General features: G+C 36.1%; 1 protein-coding gene across 1 annotated transcript in view; it reads left to right on the plus strand.

Annotated features, from left to right (window-relative positions):
• Positions 1–21,739, plus strand: part of MACROD2 (mono-ADP ribosylhydrolase 2) — a 1,987,236-nt gene that overhangs the window by 1,701,373 nt on the left and 264,124 nt on the right. The window lies entirely within an intron of this gene.

The following is a 21,739-nucleotide window of genomic DNA, read 5'->3' on the forward strand; positions in this document are numbered from 1 at the left end:
AATTACCCTTCTGCAGTTATGAATCTTTCCCAAAGCATTTAAATCTGCATATACAAAGAGAAATACCACTGCTTATTCATGAATGCTACTGAACAAAACCTATATTTATTTCATGTTCGGGCTGTAAATATCAGAAATTTATGGATGATGGTTTCTTAAGAAATAAGCACTCTAGGCTTGAAATGACTGGCAGTTCTATTATAAGGGATTTTGAACAAGCTTTGAGGCTCCTGGAGAAGAATTTATGCATTGCTGACTGTAGAGACATTCCACAGCAAAATATTAGAAATTTACTTGTTCTCAACCTGCCATGATAGTTAGGATTGAACTCTGGAGTTTTGCCATCTAGAAATTAAGTATCTTTGGAGTTATCTGTTTAGTGATGACTATAATATGTTTTTCCTAATTAAGGAAAATCCATCCAATCAGCTCTACCACCGAGGCTTCTGAAAGCCAGTTTTGAATCTCAAAAGTGAAAATCATCCATTTCAATCAAGCTTCAGTGAAATAACCCAGTTAATAATTTAAGCATAATCACCAAAAAAATAAGTTTGGTTTGCTTACACATTCATGAAATGGTAATGAACAAACATAACTCTGTATTTTGCCAAATTTCAGTTTTAAACTCTACACATCACCTAACTTCTTCCTTTTCCTTCCCCCTCCTCTACATCAATCACAAACTGACCTAACCAAGAGTCTTAGTAGATAGAAACAACTGACCAGTGCACCACTGGCTGGCTTAATCAGCTCTGGTTTGAATCATTCTGGACTGTGGGCAGTAAGAAGTATGTCTGCGTGACTCTTCACAGAGAGGCCCCTCTTCCTATATATTATATCCTTTCATTCATGAAGGGGACAAAAAGCTGGGCAAGTCCTAAGTAATGCCTGTCATGAAGGGTTGATTAAGACATTATATAAAGTCATGACTTTTGCTTTAACTTCCCTAAAATATAAATGTAATTAAGTGAGTACAGCTGTGAAAATCATCCCAGTTCATTGCTTAGATGTTTCCTTGCCTAGACCAGTCATGTTGAGCTTGTATGTTTCCTTTCTCAGGGTTGAGTCTCTCCTCTGAGCTTTGGTTAGATGTTAAAGAGAAAACTAAAGCATTTCCAAAATCCTAGCAATGACCTTAAACCTCAAAGTCCATCCACATAGAAACTTTTGGCCAATCTGTTATATGCCTTGTAACCTACACATGTGCTAGCAGATTCCTCTTAGAGACCCTAATCAGCTTGCCACGAACAAGTTGCCATCCTTAAATGCACATTTTTGGTGTTGGTTGGTACATATGCTTTAAGGGGAGCACTGCAGTGATCTGTATATCTGCAATCTTGTAAACGAATATATACAGGAAAGCTTTTTCTTCAGAAGCAAATTGGCTTTTCATTCACAGACCTCATGGAATGGTATAGGAATCATCTTGCAAACATTATAGGTTTGTTTGAAAAAAATCTGTTAAATGATTATTTTGCTAAAAGACCAATTTCTGAGAATTTTTTTAAGTTTTTTTTTTTTTAATGTTTATTCATTTTTGAGAGACAGAGACAGAGCATGAGTGGGGAAGGGGCAAAGAGAGGGAGACACAGAATCTGAAGCAGGCTCCAGGTTCTGAGCTGTCAGCACAGAGCCTGACACGGGGCTTGAACTCACAAACTGTTAGATCATGACCTGAACTGAAGTTGGATGCTCAACCGACTGAGCCACCCAGACACCCCTGTTTCTGAGCATTTTTAAAGTTATAGTTTCATCCTTGCCTCTTCCTTTGGAGTCTTATTTTTTAAAACAAATATATTTTTTAAAATAATATGTATCATTATAGACAGTTCATAAGACACAAAAAAGTAAAAACACAACATCAGTATTTTCACAATCCAAAGAAAACTGCTATTAACATTTCTATGTATTTTTGTCAATTTCTCTTTCCTACATTAATGCAGTTAATCACTTTTATTTGTTTTTATCACAAAATGAGAATGATCTTATAACATCTCTTAGAGAAATTTTTTGTTACCTGATTTATCCCCTCACAGTGTATATATGGTTTGTGTGGTATATAAGAGTGCATAAAAATATATCTGCACAGTTTAAAGAACAATTATAAAGTAAATACTCTTGGGGGCACCTGGATGGTTCAGTTAGTTAAGCTTCCAAATCTTGATTTTGGCTCAGATCATGATCTGAGCCCCATGTTGGGCTCCATGCTGGGCTTGGAACTTGCTTAAGATTCTCTCTCCCTCTCCCTCTTCCTTTCCCCACTCTAAATAAACACTCTTTTTTTTTAAATTTAATTGTATATAGTTATTTATTTATTTATTTATTTATTTATTTATTTATTTATTTTTAATTTATTTTTTTTTAATTTACATCCAAATTAGCATATAGTGCAACAGTGATTTCAGGAGTAGATTCCTTAATGCCCCTTACCCATTTAGCCCATCCCCCCTCCCACACCCCCTCCAGTAACCCTCTGTTTGTTCTACATATTTATGAGTCTCTTATGCTTTGGTCCCCCTCCCTGGTTTTTTATTATTTTTGTTTCCCTTCCCTTATGTTCATCTGTTTTTCTCTTAACGTCCTCATATGAGTGAAGTCATATGATATTTGTCTTTCTCTGAATGATTTCATTTAGCATAATACCCTCCAGTTCCATCCACGTAGTTGCCAATGGCAAGATTTCATTCTTTTTGATTGTCAAGTAATACTCCATTGTATATATATATAGATACCACATCTTTATCCATTCATCCATCAATGGACATTTGGGCTCTTTCCATACTTTGGCTATTATTGATAGTGCTGCTATAAACATTGGGGTGCATGTGTCCCTTCAAAACAGCACACCTGTATCCCATGGATAAATGCCTAGTGCACTTGCTGGGCCATTGGTAGTATGGCGGTTCCTCAAAAAATTAAAAATAGAACTAAATAAATACTCTTAATGGGCCTGTTGGGATAATTCCAACTTATGGCAATTGTAAGGATGTTGTGAATAGTTTTGGACATGTGTCTTGGGGAATATGTACAATTTTTTTTCCTATTGTGAATACCTATGAATGGAATTGCTAAGGCACAGATATCTTAAATTTTACAAGATAATGCCAAACTGTTTTCATAAGAGGCTATACCAATTGACACTTCCAACCAGCAATTCCACATTCTCACTAACATTTTCTAGTATCAGATTTTAAAAAATATTTTGGGAAGCTAATGGATTTGTACTTTTACTTGAAAATATTATTAACTTGCATTTCCCTAATTACTAATGAGTTTCTCCATATTTCTACATCAAATTTATTAGTCACTTGGATTTTCTTTTCATGAAGTATATCTTTTAGGTCTTTTACCTATTTTTTTCCTTTGTGCTAGCTGTATTTTTCATATCAATTTGTGAGAGTTCTTTATATATTCTGAATACTATTCCTTTAGCAAATATATGGGTCATAAATGTCTTTTCTAATTCTGTGGCTTATCTTTTTACTCCCTTTTGGTGTTCTATCATGAAGTGAATTTATTAATTTTAATGAATTTGAGTTAATCTATTCCTTTATGATTTGTGTGTTTAATATTCTATTTGAGAAAACCTCCCTACTCCAAGGTCATAAAGATATCATCCTACATTATCTCTCCACAAACCTTGTAGTTTTTCCTTTTATATTTGTATCTCTGATAGACCTAGTACTGTCATCTATGTAGAGATATAACTTCATTTCTTTTATAAATGGATATCCAGTTGCCTCAGTGAAACCTACTAAGAATCCCATTCTTGCCCCTTGTCACCTTTGTTATGTAGCAGATGTATATATATTGTATATATATGTGTGTAGGTCTAATGTTAAGATCTTTATTTGAATCCTTATGTCAGCATCTCTTTGCCTTTGATTTTTACATGTGAAGGTATATGTTTTCTCTTAAATTCAGTTCACTGTTTTTTTTTCTTCATTTGAGAGAACCTATATCCTGTTGGCTCTGACCCCTACCCTGCTCCTATCAGCAAAGTAATTGTGGCAAATTATCCTAAAACTGTTTTTGCAACACTTGTCCAGAAGTCTCTAGGATGGGAAGAGATGCAATGGCAAAACAAACCTTCAAAAAAAAAATTCCTGCTAAATTTTTGAACTAATCATTGGGCAAATTGGTTTTGGGTGGACTGAGTTTCACTGAGCTGGTGTCCTTTAATCAGCCTTCCATTGGTCTAGGCCCCCCTACTGTTGTGCTCCTAATGTGATGCCTGGCCAATAGGATTTCTTTGCTATGAGTTTAATAAAGGCATTGACACACACATTGGACCTGTGAGTCACTTGTCCTCATATACCTCCTTTTAATGAATACATTTGAACTGTTGGACCATCTGACTACTTAGTTCAAAGTTAGGACTCCTTGAACTCTTGCTTTTATCTCTCAACTTTTAGGGCTCTAAATGCAAATATAAAACTGAAAATAAAGGGTAAAACAGAACAGCTGATTGATATAGTCTTAAATTCATAATTCAGATTATGAGATATAGGGAAATAACACAAGATGATTAAAACCAGCCACTAGAATGAAAATTCCTTGAAGGTATCGCAAGTTCACCAGTGCATTCCCAATGTCCAGAACAGTGTCTGGCACACAATAGAGGCTCAGTTTTAAAAACATGTCCTTAATCACATTTCCAGACAGGAGTCTTCCGTTAGAAAAGGTCTCTTCTGCAAAAGTCTAGTGTCTATCAAATTCAGAAGAGAGTAGCATATTATCCCTTTCTTTTTCTACCCCTGGATATGCATGATAAGTAAAGGAAGTCTCAAAAGAGACTACAGTGTAACTCATTGCTCTCCATCCCAAAGAAAGGTAGCAAAGATAACATCCTTTTGTGCGCTGCCTCTTGGAAGGAAAATTTAGCAAGAATAGCAATGATAGTGATGATAGGAACAGCACCTTCTAGTACGTGTATAGTGAGCACCATATGCCAGTGTCATCTTAAACTCTTCACATGAAACATTTCATTTAATCCATACCAATCCTATGGACTCGGCACCTTCATTCCTTTCATTTTACAGATGATGGGCAAGGCAATCAGAAGTTAAATGATTCATCCTGGGCCATCCAGTTAGCAAGAGCAATGTAGAGTTAATACCCCAATAGGCTGTTGCTAGCATGTTGTGTTCTTAAAGGTTATTCTATGCCGCATTTAGACAAGCCAATTCTAGTTCACCCCCAATCTTATACACTGCATTCACACAAAAACACCAATATTTTATGAGAACTTGGGGAGAGGTGTATATTTTATTTCCATTACTTGGATTTTTATCTTATTTCTTTATATCAATTAAAGTTCTGTCACCTTGAGATATTGGAGACACCCTAGATCAAAAGGACATCCACATGTGCCAGCCATTTGAGGCCATTAGGTGATGAATTGTATATAACTTTCAAGGAGCACTGTATGGCCAGCAAAAGAGATGCAAGAACAAAGAATTATGTGCTAGGAAATTTGTGTTAAAATAGACGTGTGTACAGAGTGCTGCAGGAACACAATGAAGTAATGTGATATGGGTGAGAGAGAGAGCGGCAGGGTGTCAGACAAGTTTTGCAAAGTGTGTTTTGAGGGATGAATAGGAGTTTAACATGTAAGAAAGTAGGATATTGGTGTCGATGCTCTTTGCAAAGGTGCCAAGCCCGAGGAGAGGTTAGCATGGTGGATAAGGGTTGGCAGGGGGTGTATTAGAAGAATGATCTGAGACAAAAGAGCCAGTTGGAAGATCCAAGGTTCATGTAGAGTCAGCAAATTGGAGTTCTGCAGTGCCCGCAGTCATATACCAAGGTTCAGACAATTTTCCATTATCCAAATGAGTCACCATAACTGATGAAGGTCAACAAACCAGAGAAAAGGAAAGGTTAAGTATCTTGTCCCGGGTCACTCAGCTAGGAAGATTTCATGTAATTAAAAGCAATTTTCTGGGAAATAGATAAGGCATTAGGAGAGATATCAGACTCTGTGTGAGGTACTTTTTTGACACATACATAGGCATGGTTTTTTGTTCCCTGAAAATAGAGCGAGTAATCAGGATATCTTCAGAAAATTAGAATTATCTTCAACCTGATGCCTTGCACCTATTTCTTGTTCCTTTTATATTATTCCTGATTTATGTGTCTATACATAAAAATTTACTTTAATTAACTAATTGCACTGCAATACATTTGCAAGTGTTCCCTTTAATACACACCTACCCCTTTCTGTGATTTAAATAAATATATTCAACTCTACTAATTTTTCATCATGTTCTCAATTATGATAGCAAAATAACTCAGTTCTGGGAAAATACACCAATAACTATCTTGAATTGCAGAAACAATAAAATTAAGAGAGTTTTAACTAAACAGTTTGAGTTTTTTAATTGAAATATTTATGCACAAAAGCCCATGATGTCACCACTAATGGCTAATTTATTTGTTTGTCTGACTCATAATGAATATGGGAGAATTGTTTTAATAAAGATGAATTGCTTATAATAAAGACTAAAATCCCTTTAATTTAGTTTAACAAAAGCCAGTGTATTGGCAGTTTTTGTGGAAGAAATGCAGGAGTTGGTTCTTTCAGAAGTTCCATGCCAGATTTCAACACTTTGCATGAGAAATCAGAAGGGCATTGTTAACATGCTCTATTTCATTTGGAACAGTTTTAACTTTTGGTAGTCAGCTCAATAAACAAAATTGTCTGCTTTTAACCTGGGACAATAACATGCTGCATGAGGATATGCCACTGGCTAAGATGTCACTTTTTCTTTTTGTATTGGAAATAGTTGATGAAAAACGTCAGCATAAATTTCCATTATTCTATTTTTGGCTATGTATTTGTTCATCATTTAACAGAGTTACAGAATTAATTTATGGAACAAACAAGACTACCCAGGCCCCATCTCTGCTATTTTGCATGGAATGAGGAAGTTGTTTTGACCTCACTGCCGTAGAGGAAAAAACAATGTAGACTGTATATCTTCCTATGTCTCCAAAGGAGTGCTCCAAATCCCACATTTGTTTACTGTCTACCAAATGCCTACTTTGTGCTTTAAACTATACAAAACTCTTGAGGGGGTGTCTATGTGTAAGAGACGTAATGCAATGGTAAAGAGAAAAGGACCTAGCTAGGCTCTAAGGTTACCTGACCCTAACAGCCCTATCTGAGCCTCAGTTTCCTATCTATTAAACGAGAATCATACTTACATGTGTAACTCTGGTGGAGACTAAATAGCATTAGACCATTGTAGATGCTCAGTACCTGTTAGTTTCTCATTTTCTATTAGTGATGAGTTTTGAATCTCCTTGCAAAGAACCATGTTCAGGCAGGATTCAAGCACCATATGTACAGCATAATTAATTCTGAGGAGTATTAGGAAGTGAAGGCTATGGGTCACCAATACAAATTGAGTTGCAGTTTCTTATAGTTGAGGGGATTAGCTGAGACTTCGTGAAGCTGGCAAAATTTGGATTGGGTCTTAAGGGCAGCTGTAGCCCATATATGTACAGCAGGAAAGAGATGAAAGTCTGGGTTGGATAAATAATATGAGCAGGGTCTTGGGTGTAAGACCACATATGTCACCTACCAGAACTAGGAGTAGAATAATCTGATGATAATAGATAATTTAGGGAAGCAAATGGGGAACAGATACAATTTTAAAGTTAAATGAAGCTTAGTTTGGGGGAAATGAATGTATTATTTAGGTAATAGGGATCACATAAGATTTTTGATTCAAGGCTTGTATTTTTAAGAAAACTAGTCTAGCTTAAAAAATACAGGATGAATAAAAAATTGAGTGTCCAGGGTTTCAGCAATCAAGGCTGAATGAATTAGGCAGTGACAGGAGCAATAGGAGAAAGTGTAGAGCATCCATGAAGAAAGAACTGATTGGCTTTCATTACTGATTGTATATGGGGTGAAAAAGAAAGAAGGCACTAAGATTGATCCAAGTATTTGATACTTGTTAATTGGGAAAATGAGAGAAAGTTGAATTACTTTTGGAAAATAATGTATTTGCTTTTAGATATGTGTAACTTGAAGTGATTATAGGGCATCCAAATAGAAAGCTTTAGTTAATAGTTGGCATATGGGGAGAGAAATTCAAGAGAGAGGTCAGGAAATCAAGATGTGAGTCATTTATCTTCAGGGAGTAATTAAAAATTTTAAACCAGATGAGTTTATAAGGCAGTGTTTCTCAACTTTATCTTGTATGATTAAACATACTCATTCAATAATAAAAACTTAGGGAGGCGCTGATGCTAGTGCTGCTTGCCAGGCACCCTTCTGTTTTTCAGAGATATGGTGGTGAACACCAACAAAGTTCCCATTGTCAAGGAGCAGTCAGCACAGGATTGTTGATTTGCATGATAATATTTGGTTCTATTTGATAGCTATAATGCCTTATCTCTCCAGAAAGTCTATTTGCATGGAAATGAAGAACAGTGGCATTGCTATTAAAATAATCCTAAACCTGCTCTATTTTATTAAGAAAATAAATCATTCACAAACTTTGATAACTTACAAATAATTTACTGGTGATAACCATTGTACCTAGACACCTTGGATGAGAAACTTTTAAGGAGAGGTTAGGCAGAGAGCAAAGTGGCTCAATGCTGAACCTTGGAACTAGATACATGTGGTGGTGGGAAAAGTAGCCAGTAAATTAAATAAATGAGATAGAGAATAAATAGAAGTAGGTAAGTAGAGATTAGAGAATTTAGAAGACCAGGAAGAGAGTCAGTTGGGACAGTTCTACTAACGCTGAGGGAAGAAAAAGGTAAAAGAAGACATGTTCCACAACATTTAATGATATGGATAGATCTAGGGAATAAGAATTGGGGAATTGAAAGCTCCCTGAGGGGCACCTGGGTGGCTCAGTAGGTTAAGCGTCTGACTTTAGCTCAGGTCATGATCTCATGGTTCGTGGGTTCAAGTCCTGCATCGGGCTCCGTGCTGACAGCTCAGAGCCTGGAGACTGCTTTGGATTCTGTGTGTCCCTCTCTCTCTGCCCAACCCCTACTTGCACTCTGTCTCTCTCCCAAAAATAAATAAATATTAAAAAAAAAAAAAAAAAGAATGCTAAACTCCAGGAGACCAGGAGTCTTTGCTTTTTTGTTCATTGATGTATTGTAAGCTCTTAGAATAGCATGTGGTACATCTGGTTCAGTAAATACTTGTTACCTGAATGAATGGATGAGTTCATAAATACATTAATTAATTAATTTTTCCCTGAGCCCTCATACTTCTTACATTGCCTGACAAATAGCAGTTTCTTTTTCTATACTTTGCAAATGATTCTGGTAATAATGGCCTGGGTCCTAGACTACAGACAGCAACTGCACTTTGATACTTTGGTGAGGAAGAAACTTTTTCATGATTTATTCTATTTAGTTTGTGAGTACAAATATTCTGTTTCAAGTTGTATCTGAAAACTTATAGGCCAGCAAATGGTTGGGAGTGGAGAGCATACATCACTTACAGCTACAGTGATTTTCTATCTCTGACTCATCTGAAAACGCCTTAATTGAGTATTTATTCTTATGCTGCAAGATCCAAAAAATCTTAACTGCCATTAAGCTGTCTACAGAAGCAAAACGAAATGGAGAATTAAGGCAATTATCAGGATGATATGAACCATAGAAAACATGTTTGCCTCAATCTGGATGTTTCTGGAGAACTTATTTTTGACCTAAATTATCTGAGTAACCCCCCCTTCAGTTTCCATTTCATTTTGCACAGATAGATAGTAATTTAGTGTGCAGAGGGAACAGCCCATAATATAGGGAATCAGTGTGAGAAGAAACTCATCATCCAGGATATGTTTGGCTGTGTCTTCTCTTTTTACTAAATTTTGTTCCCAGAGGAAATAGAAAAAAATATAAAGACTTAATAAGGAATTTTTGAAAATTAACTGATTTATTGAAGATGTGCTTTGACACCTGCATACCTTTTGATCTTAACTAAAATGACTCTTTAGCTTGCATTTCTTTTAGCTCCTGTTAGGCTGTAACTTTAGATACATCATTAAAAAGCCAGTGAGTAAATAAAACAGGATATTAATCATCATACATTCATTCCAATGCAAATACAGATACAATTGGCAGAAATGTGGGCTGTTTCTAGTGTACATGAAAGCCAACTCTCTAGTGTATGTCAAGTGTGTGGTAATGAGGAATTTGCAGTTGTGTCCATCTGCTGCTCTTTATGAAATGTTTTGTTAGGTCACCTGTATGTATTTTATATCTTCACTCTCTTTTCCTGAGGACATATTTCCCAATAACACTGTTTTTTAACTTTAGAATTTAAAAAAAATTTTTTTAACGTTTATTTATTTTTGAGTCAGAGGGAGACAGCATGAACGGGGAGGGTCAGAAAGAGAGGCAGACACAGAATCCGAAATAGGCTCCAGGCTCTGAGCTGTCAACACAGAGCCTGACGCGGGGCTTGAACTCCCAGACCATGAGATTATGACCTGAGCTGAAGTCGGACGCCTAACCAACTGAGCCACCCAGGCGCCCCTGACTTTAGAATTTGATATTCAAGCTACACCCCCCTACATACACACAGACTTCAGTGGTGAGCAGATGAGGGCTTTAAAAGTTGTTGAAAAGCTGCATCTGGTGAGAAATAGGGCCCTCTCTGGCCAAGCAGACCTGCTTTTCTCAGCACAAGAGCATCTCAGTGGAGCCAGTGACAGAATCAATCCCACAGGGGTCCCAGCTGATGCACCTCAATTATTCATTGACCCCAAAATGCTCTCCTTTGTCTGCTATTTGGCTATAGATTCATTGGAAGATAATAAAATCAACCAGGGAGATGGTAAATTTTCAGGATATGATACAAATAAACATAGAGGTTAAGTCTATTTTGATGCAGCATAGGAAGAAGTGTTACTGAAATGCAAAAATATTCCTTCCCCATGTTTATGCCTCAGCAATAAAGAACTCTTTTTTTTTTTTTTTTCATTTTGGCCCTTAAGGTCCCACCTGATTTCATTCTAGCCTCCCTTCTGGTCATCTATCATACCCATCTCCATCATGAGATTTCTTTTTATTTTATTTTATTTATTTTTATTTTCTCCATTATTGAGATATAGTTGACATATAACACTGTGTAAGTTTAAGGTGTACAATCTATTGATCTGTTATATTTACATATTCAAAATGATTAACACTGTAGCATTAGTGAACACTTCCATCACATCACACAATGACCTTTTTTATGTGTGTGATAAAAACACTTAAGATCTCTCTTACCAACTTTCAAGTATATAATACAGTATTCTTAACTATAACCCCTCTGCTGTATATTAGATCACAGAACTTAATCATCTTATAAGTAGAATTTTGTATTCTTTCACTCCCATCACCCATTTCCTCGACCCCTTACTTTCTAGTAACCACCACTCTACTCTGTTTCTACAAGTTCAACTGTTTCAGATTCCACATATAAGTGATATCGTATGGTATTTCCCTTGTCTGACTTATTTCACTTAGCATAATGCTCTCAAGGTCCATCCATGTTGTCACAAATGGCAGGATTTCCTTCTATCTTTTTCCATCCCTCCATTTTCTGTCTGTGCATGTCTGTAAAGCTGAAATAAGACTCTCCCTGTAGGCAGCATATACATTGGTCTTGATTTTTTTTTAATCCATTTAGCCACTCTGTGTCTTTTGAATGGAGAATTTAGTCCATTTACATTTAAAGTAATTGTTGACAGGTAGAGACTTTCCTTTGCCATTGTGTTAATTGCTTTCTGATTGTTTTGTAATTCCTTTGTTTCTTTCATCTCTTGTTCTCTTCCTTTGTAATTTGATGACTTTCCATAATGAAATGCTTAAATTTCTTTCCCATTATCTTTTATGTATTTACTATAAGTTTTGCTTTGTGGTTACTGTGAGGCTATAACACATTATATATTTATGACAGACTATTTTAAGCAGAAAATAATTTAACTTGGAATGTATGCAAAAGCTCTACATTTATACAGCCCTACATGTTTTATATTTTCGATGTCCCAATTTCCATCTTTTTACCTTGTGCATCCATTAACAAATTGCTACAGTTATTTTTAATGCTTTTGTCTTTCAACCCTCATACTGGACTTATAAGTGATGTACCCATCACCATTACAACATTAAAATATTCTGAAATTAACTGTATATTTACATGTACCAGTGACTTTTATACTTATTTTCTTGTTACTAATTAGCATCCTTTCATTTCAGCTTAAAGAGCTTCATTTAAATTTCTTGTAAGACCAATCTAGTGGTGAGGAGTTTCAACTTGTCCTTGTTTGGAAAACTCTTTATCTTTCCTTCAATTCTGAAGGACAACTTTGTTGGTAGAGTATTCTTGGTGGCAGGTTTTTTTATTTTTCTTTTAGTATTTTAAATATATCAATATATATATATATATATATATATTTCAGTATTTTGAACTCTGGCCTGCAAAGTTTCTGCTGAAAAATCTGCTGATAATCCTATGGCTGTTCCTTTGTACATAACAAGTTGTTTTTCTCTTGCTGATTTTAAGAATCTCTTCTAGTCTTAATCTTCTGACAATTTAATTTTAATGTGTTTCAGTGTGGGTTTCTTTGGATTCTTCTTCTTTTGTTATCCCTAGGCTTCCTGGTTTTTGATACCTGTTTCTTTCCCCAGGTTACAACAGTTCTCAGCCATTATTTCTTGAATAAGTTTTCTGCTCCTTCTCTCCTCCTTTCAGGACCGTTATGAGTGTATATTGGTCCACTTATGGCATCTCATTAGTTCTATCAGCTATCTTCACTTTTTTTCATTCTTCTTCACTTGTTGCTCCTCTGATTAGATGAATTCCATTGCTTGTCTGTGAGTTTGTTGGTCCTTTCCTCTGTTTGATCTATTCTGCTGTTGAACCCCTCCAAATTGAACTTTTCAGTTCAATTTTTATATTCTTCAGCTCTGTCATTTCTGTTTGGTACTTTTTAAGATTTTCTGTCTCTTTGTTGAAATTCTCACTTTGTTCATATATTGTTCTCCCGATCTCTATGAGCATCTTTATGACAATTATTTTGAGCTCTCCCTCAGGTAAATAACTTAATTCTATTTAACTAATATTTGTTTCTATAGTTTTATCTTATTGTTTTGTTTGCAACACATTCTTGAATTTTTGTATTATTATCCTTGAATTTTTGTGTTGGTTTCCGTGTATCAGGCAAAATAGTCACCTCTTCCAGTCTTGAAAGAGTGATCTTGTGTTGGAGATGAAGTTTATCTATCAGTCCAGCCTGTGCTCCTTGTTGTCTTTCAAGCTTTTATGAGTTTTCAAGCCACACTCATTGTTCTTAGTGCCTCCCTGTAGTTGAGGATGTGCCAACACCCACCAATTTCCCCAAGAGGAAGGTTGCATTCAGCAGCTAGATGAAGGCTGGTCGCAAGTTGGATCTTCAGACAGCAGCTGAGAAAGTATCTAGTTAGACCTCTTCCAGGAAGTAACTGGAAGATGGGCATTTTTGTCTGCTTCCTCTGCACTGATCCCAAATGTATAGCCATGGGGGTAGAAGTGCTTATAAGCCTATTAAAATATTCTTTGTTTTTTCTAATCCTATGGGACTGCTGAATGCAAGCCTCTGTGGCTACCAGAGCCTCACAATCCCTCATATAGCAGCCACAAAAACTGGGGCAGTACATATGTGTATAAATTCCTTCCACAGAGATACTAGCAACTTGGAGAGGGAGACAGCAAGGAGGTGTCCATAGGTTTCCCTGGTCTCCAGGTATGATGGCAGTCAGCCTCTAGATGTGTGCTAAATTAGAAGCCTGACCATCAGGAAATAGCTTTTGAAGTATGCAAACATGTCCCTTTTAATGAGATGGGTGTTTTGCCTGTTACTTGTGTATTAAGCCATGATGTTACAGCAAGTTAAGAACACTTATTTGTTTGAGACTGTACAGTGGGACTCATGAATGGAAGTCCCGTTGGGTATCAGAACCAGCATTCTGGGGACCTGTCCCTTGGGCAGCAGCTGCAAAAACTAGGGAGCATATATATACAACCTCTTTCCAGGGAGATACTGGCAACTTGAGGCAAGCAGGAGGGAGAAGGTCGGGAAGATGTCCTCTGGATATGTATTAAATTAAAAGCCTGACCCTCAGGCAGCAGCTTCTAATGTATGAAAATAGACTCCATTAAGAGCAAGACAGGGAGATGGACTATTTTTTGCCTGCTCCCTCTGTGTTGAGCCCTGGGGTAAGAGCTGCAATGAATTCTCAGGCCCTTTAATAACTGTTTTTTCTTTGCTATAGTCTTGTGGGTCTCATGCATGCTTTCAAAACTAGTTGATTGGAGGACCCATTCCTCAGGTGGGGGTCTTAAAAGTTAGGGCACTATATATGGGTCCTAAACCCTTCACTCTTCAGGGAGAAGATGGGAGTTAGAGATTCCCTTCTGACTATGGCACTGTGCCAGGAGTGGAGTTTATGACAAGATTATGTCTCAGCCTTTCCTACCCATTTCACTGTGGCCTTTTTCTCATTTGCCTGATGTGTAGGAGTCACCTAGTTAGTTCCTGAATTTCTTTTAGGGAGAATTGTTCCATGTGCAGCTATTCATTCTCTGTGTCAATGGAAGGAGTAGAATTTGGGATTCTCCTATATTATCATCTTTAAAGATGTTCTTAATGGGTTCTCCATTTTGACACTTCTATTAACATTGACTAATTTAATTTCTGATTATTGAAATATCCTTGAGCTTTCCTACCTCCAAGTATCTGTACATATTCTTTCCATTGCTTGGAATTCCCCTACCTGCATTTCTGTTTAAGCAAATCTATTCACACTTCATGGTTCAGCTCAAAACCCATCCCAATAAAGTGTTCCCTTTTACATGGTAATTTTAATTGCTTCCATCTCTGAACTCACATAATATAGCTGCTTTATCCCTTTCCCCCTTCCTTCGTTACTCTTCTGTCTCTTATTTTCCTCTTCTTTATATATTTTTTAATTCTTTTAATTGTGAAATATCACACAAAAAAATAACACAAACATGGAGAAATGGGCAGAAATAATCCCAAATTTATAGTTTGACAATAGTTATAAAGTGAACTCCTTGTAACAATTCTCAAGGAAAAGAACTATAATATTGCCAATACCCAGGAAGCTCCCATGTGTTCTATCCAGTTGACAGCCACTTTCCTTTCTAACAGAGCTAACCCCATTCCCTTTATTGGTTTACTATATTTATGAATCCCTGGGCAATATACTTTAGTTTTTATATCTTTTTGAATCTAATATAATTTCAAATTTTGTATTTTCTACAAAAGAGATTAAAATAAATAATAAACACCCTAAAACACACTCTAAAACACATAGGTATTTGGGGTCTTTTTTTCCCTACAATATTACAATATTTAGCATATAATTGATAACTATCACTATTATTATTATTATTATATCTTTGTGTCACCTGTAGGTACTCCTGAATTGTTAATTAACTTTTGAATTAATAACTTATCAGTTTTAACATCTTGCTTCCTTGAGGAAAATGGTAGTCTCAAATTGTTTGTATAATCCCTATATATTGCCTAGCACAGAATAGGTGCTTATTAATTTTTTTTTCATTTTATTCAGCAATGTTGCTCTGCTATGAAATAATGTAATATAAAACTTAATGAATGATCACACACAAGGAGTATTACTGAATTACTCACTATTACAATAGCCTTTTCTAATTTCTTCATTACACTCGTTACTATTTGAAATTATATTGTTTTATTATTTGTTTAATTGTCTATTTTCTCTATTACCCCAAATAGAATATGAGTTTCTATCCCTAACATTTAGGATATTACCTGTCACAATATAGGTGCTTAATGAATATTTGTTGAATTAAAGAAATAAATGAATTATTGTGGGAATCAAACAGGTAGAGCTTTTTATGACATTGATTTTTTTATTGATGTCTGTCAACTTTAGAACCATATTCATTTCTCAGCTCCTGTATTTCTGAGATATTTATTCTGAACGTGGTTAATTCTTTCCCTTATTGAGAATATGAACATTCTCTGAAGGCCAGAGTTTGCTCTGGAGAGGAACAGGATCAGCTTTTACCTCTGACATGGGTTTAAAATGTTCTTTCTGCCAAATGACAGATGATTACATCTAGAGCATTTTTATTAAATTCAAGCAATAACGTGATTGAGGTACTAATGTTTTCCCATTGTAAAAATAAGGCTTTTATTACTTTGTCATAACATTTGGTATATTCATATTTGAAATAGGCCAGAAAATAACGCTTGGTAGCTAAAAACTATGCTCTGAACTCTTCAAGGCTATAAATCATTTGTTTATTGAAGGGTAACACCACTACTATATTGAAGATTTCAAGAATTTTGTGAAATTAAAACTCTGTTTTTGAGAACAAGAAAAGAAATACTTCTTGTGTCTAGTTTTTTATCTCATCTATTACTTTGATCACCTCCTCAGAATGTCCTAAGGCTCTCCTTAAGAATTACCCATTTGGAAGGTAGTTCTATTCCTTGAGTATGAATTTCTAAGATGTGACAGAAAACTGTATTTTTGGACACTCCACATAAGGACCAAAACACACTGTGGAAGCATCTTTCTTTGTCTAGAAATTCTTCCAAATATTCTGAAGGTCTGTGTATGAGAAAGTACTGTGTTATACACGTGGGGGTATTGCAGCCATCTTATCTAGGCAGCTGCTTGTCTTTGTGTTGTGTGTATATGTGAGCATTTTTTCCAACTGGTGTACATCCAGTGTGCTGTGGAAACAGCACATCATACTAATTGCATGTCTTCCATTTTCATTCCTCTCCAATTGGCAGTAGAGAAGCTGAAGTTTCATTAAGGTCTCATGGGTTTCCCTGGTCCTGGAGCCCAGGATGTCATCTTTCACTTGGGGTATAATTATTCAGTTCAGGCTTTCTCATCTAAGTGGATATAAACAAAAATATTAAATATTTGCATTAGCCCTCTTCAGTTCATCAAAATCTTTGCAAAATATCTAATTTTCAGCACAGCTCTTCCCTGGATGATACCCAAGGTGGTAGACCTTCCTTTCCTGATCCCTCAAGAAGGTATAGACTAGATTCTAAAGCCTTGGGAAGTGAATATCTTCTTATGAAAATTATGGCTATACCTCATCTCTATTGTTAAGCACTTTCTTCTATATAAGATGTCTTTCTGAAGAATGAACTCAAAACAGCTTAGATATAGATACATTTAGTACTTTGAATCCAAGGAAGATATACCATGGTAGAAGGAATTTTTTTCAACTACTTGACTACAGCTGTTTCAGTATTTTTTTAGATTTTTTGGAGATGATGTGGAGAAAAGTTAAGTCTATAGTGTTGTCCCCGTGATTAGTTTGAAAAAAATCCCTGGTGCTATCAAGACAAATATGCATCCCTTTAGCTATGATTTCTCTTGAGGCAGCAACAAGTGAAGGATCACACCAATCACAACCACAATGCCCCCCTCAATACACACACACACACACACACACACACACACACACACACACACAAAACAGAAACACACACATGGAATCCTATTCCAGTGTGTACAGTTCAGTTACACATCCTGACCAGTCTTACCAACTTCTCCATCAAACAGTAGGACTTTAAAGGTAGGTGATGTGCTCACTAATGCAGTGTGCTCTTTTTCTTTGCATGGTTCCCTCTTGAATGAACAAGCTTTGTTTCTGAGTTAAAACAAACTCAAATGTCATTTATTGCATTAAACTTTATAGCTACCGTGCTGCAGTGGATATTCCATGTTGCCTGGCTCTTCTTGGAAGCTTATCTCATCCATAGTATCTCAGCAAAGCTGTGTTTCCCATGCAATTGTTCCTATTTAATTATAGTGTCCACATTGTACCCTTGAAATGTGTTGAGTCAACCTTAAATGTGGGAGGATAAGCTATGGGAGTAATATGGGTGAGGGAGTGTGTGTTTGTGTGTGTGTTTATTCTTACATATACATTCTTTATACATGGGAAATAAATTAATATATTTTTGCGAAACAAGTGAAATTGACCATGTGGAGCTTGAAGCATTTCCTGTGTGATGATAACAGTTTACAAAGACTATGGAATAAGCAAAAACCTCCATGCATCTAACAACTTTCATTTTTAGTTCTTAAAGTAAAAATTGACAAATCCACAATCATTGTGGGATACTTTAGTATCTCCCTCCCCAAATCTGATAGATAAAACAGAAATATGTAAGAAAAGATATGAGCGACTTCTGTAATTGTTACTCAACACATGGAATGAGTGGGATATATCAAATTATTGCACCTATCATAGTGGTATAGATATAATTTGTAATTGATGTTTAAATGCAAAATATTATTTAATCAAAAAGTGAGTGAAATAATCAGCCATGTGCTTTTCTCTGTATGATTCTCAACTAAAGTTTGTTTTTTGTTTCTCTTTTATTTTTTTCTTTTTACATGTAGCCCAAACTCATGCTCTCTTCTGAAAAAAAAAACAAATTTTTTAATTTTTAAAAAAAGTAGTTAATTAGCATTTCATAAGTAACTTAATCTAATCCGAGTAGAAATAATGTGTTCAATCTCTTTTTTTAGCACTATTTAAATAGAACTCAACAGATAGGTTGATGCATCAGGCATTATGTATACACTAAAGCATTGGTTTTCAAAGTTAGCCTACATTAGAATCACCTGGAGGGCTTCCTCAAACAATATTGTTAGGCCCAACCCCAGAGTTTCTGATACAATAAGATAAAGATGGAGTAGAAGAATTTGCATGTTTAACAAGTTACCAGGGGATACGATGCGGTGGTTGGGGGCCACACTTTAGAAAACACTGAACTAGAGCACAAACAGCTGTTTATGAAACATAACTCAGTGCTTCAAAGAAGCTTCTTAGCCTTTATATGTTTATATGTTTAAATTAAATTTCTTTCAGATTATCAATATTTGAAGAATCTTTCCCAAAAATGAGAAGTCCATTCAAAATTTAAAGACAGCGTGCACCAATTGGCTAAATAAGAGCATTAGCAATGACATAGTTATTTCCTCCAAGTTTTCCTTTTTTTTAAGATTTTCTTTTTAAGTAATCTCTACACCCAACATGGGGCTCAAACTTACAACCCCAAGATCAGGAGTTGCAGGCTCTACCCCTGAGACCAATAGTCGTATGGTCTACCTACCCTGCACATGATCAAGAGTCATATGCTCTACCGACTGAGCCAGCCAGACACCCCTCAATTTTACTTTTTGCTTTTTTTTTTTTTTTTTTTTACCTTTTGCTTACATCTTCTAACCCTTGAGCCTCAGGGTTTGGAACACCTCAAGTGGTTGAATAAGGCATCTTTAGGAAACTAGCTAGGTTCTGATGAAATGTTAGTCAGTGTTTCTAAAGCATGTGAGCATATAGCTGCTGAGTCATCAGAATATCCCATGATACATTTCAGACATGGGTTGACATAGCAACAGTCCTAAACGTAGCACAAAGCAATGCTTCAAACTGGGACAACAATCTCAAATGCAACAAGGAGGATAACTTTATAATTCAGGATTAAAGAGAACAGTCAGAACATGATCTATAGAGGGATGCTGATTCGATACCTACCAAAATTGAGAAGACTTTACACTTCAGAGTATGATAAACTTTCTCCATCACTTAAAGTCCATTGTGTTTGTGCCACAACATGGTCTACCTTCTGATTCCTCTATAAATGATTCAAAAATCTCCAAAAACAAAATTAGTTCTTTTCCTATATTTTTCTCGTACTTACTTTCATGAATAACATGAAACAACATTGTACAGTGGCTGTTGACATATCTGTTTCCCATTAAATAAGAAGAACCTTGAGGGCAGAGACACTTATATTTTTGTCTTTGATTATCATACACCTAACATTGTGCCTAAGGATAGATGTGCTTAATAAATAATTGGGAAGTGAAAGTCCTTCACAAGCAAAGATGTCACCTTGGCCATCAGTCGGCACATCATTCCAGCACCAGATAGGATGCCTTATAATGAATTGATAGTTATGAAATTTACTGAAAGAGCACAGCAGGAGCATAACCCCAATGTGTCACAGTATTAGATCTGTGGGAAAAAATAAATCCTCAAAGTAGGTATGACCTTATTCCCTGTCAAACCACTCTGAACAGGCAAATAAGACAAACTACTCTTGGTCTAACATGGAATAGATGGTAACTGGGACCACAAGGAGCCACCTCTGTCCCCTTGCCAACATCTCCACATACCATCTCTGCCCTCAGTCTGAGCGGTTTGTGTTGTTGTTCCTTGTTGATTGTTAGCACCACAACCCATGTTGGTGCCATGGGATGCAAATTGCCAGCCCCAACACAAACCCTGTTTCTGAAGAGGCACTTGGTTGGCAGAGTGAAAACAGAGTAACGAGAGATGCCATCTGCATTTCCTACTACATAGCTCAATTAGTTGATTGATTTGTAACACTTTAAAAAACATTTTCTAGGCAAAGCAAATTAGGAGAGTGTTTTATAATGTATTCAGTTTAATTAAAACTGCACTAAGTGGAGTACTTCGCTTCTTGGTTTCAGAAAAAAAATATCACAAGGAAGTCACATACCATATTGATTTTCACCCCCCTCCCCAAACAGGAGTAAAATAACATTGTTAAAGCTATACAAGTGTGCCTCTTTAAAAGGTTTTCTGTAATTAGAAAGTAGAAGATTGGGTAGCAAGGCAAGATGTTAAGATACCTGCATGAAAGTCATGGGCGATGGGGGTGGGGGAGCTGGAAACATGCTCCAAATTTGAATAACCAACAACACCTGCTCCGTGTTACATGCAAAAATGCTTTTATCATCTGAAGGGGAAAAGAAAATCTGCAATGTTCCAGATCAATTCAAAGGCTTAATTGAACAAGTTGAACATACATGCACGTCTTTACTAATAACGTGAATGCAGAAACAACTTCCCAGTATGAGACTTTTCAAGTTTGGATAAATTTAGCTGTTCATCCAGCTCCCCTCCTCACATCTCAGATTGTCCCTACCAGACTGCTTCCCCCACATTCCTGCTGCCTGTCACATCACCAAATGTAAGAGGGCTTCCAAATTGTTAGTCGTCTGATGAAACCCTCAAATTATTGGAGACGTTCGCATCGGTAATTATGATTTATTTAAAAGCACTTTGTTTGCATTGCTCTTGTCTCGGTTTCTTTAAAGCCAATTACTGAGAAATTCATTGGATTGTTTTGATTTTTGAAATCATTTGGAACTTCAGAACACATCCCTTTGCGTAATTTTTTGAAAGTAAAACCAAAACAAAACGATAAAAGGAGCACCCTCCAGAATTTGTCTATTTCACGTCTTCAGAACTTCTGTAGCATGCTAGTAAACAGTTAAAGTAGGAGGAACAGTATAGTTCTTTTTCAGTAGAAGGAGGGACCAAAGTAGACAAACTGAATCAACTGTTTGAGCTCCCATTACATTTGGCTAAATCGGTAATACTTAAGTGGGGCAACGATTTTCCTAGTTTTGTTGGACTTCTGTTCCTGCCTAGAAGATACCTAGAGGATGCTGGCAATAATACTGTCTGCATATCATAGAATATTCTTTTTCTTGTCACTACTATTTTATGATACTTCATTATTTAAATCATCTTAGAAGGACCAAAAAGTGACCAGTGATAACAAATACTACCATCTATTCTAGGTAATAACCTCAGAATGAGGTCCTGACTTGTCATCTATAGTCCTTCCAAAACTATACATAC

This window comes from Acinonyx jubatus, chromosome A3, assembly GCF_027475565.1.
Source record: "Acinonyx jubatus isolate Ajub_Pintada_27869175 chromosome A3, VMU_Ajub_asm_v1.0, whole genome shotgun sequence".
Classification (NCBI taxonomy): domain Eukaryota; kingdom Metazoa; phylum Chordata; class Mammalia; order Carnivora; family Felidae; genus Acinonyx; species Acinonyx jubatus.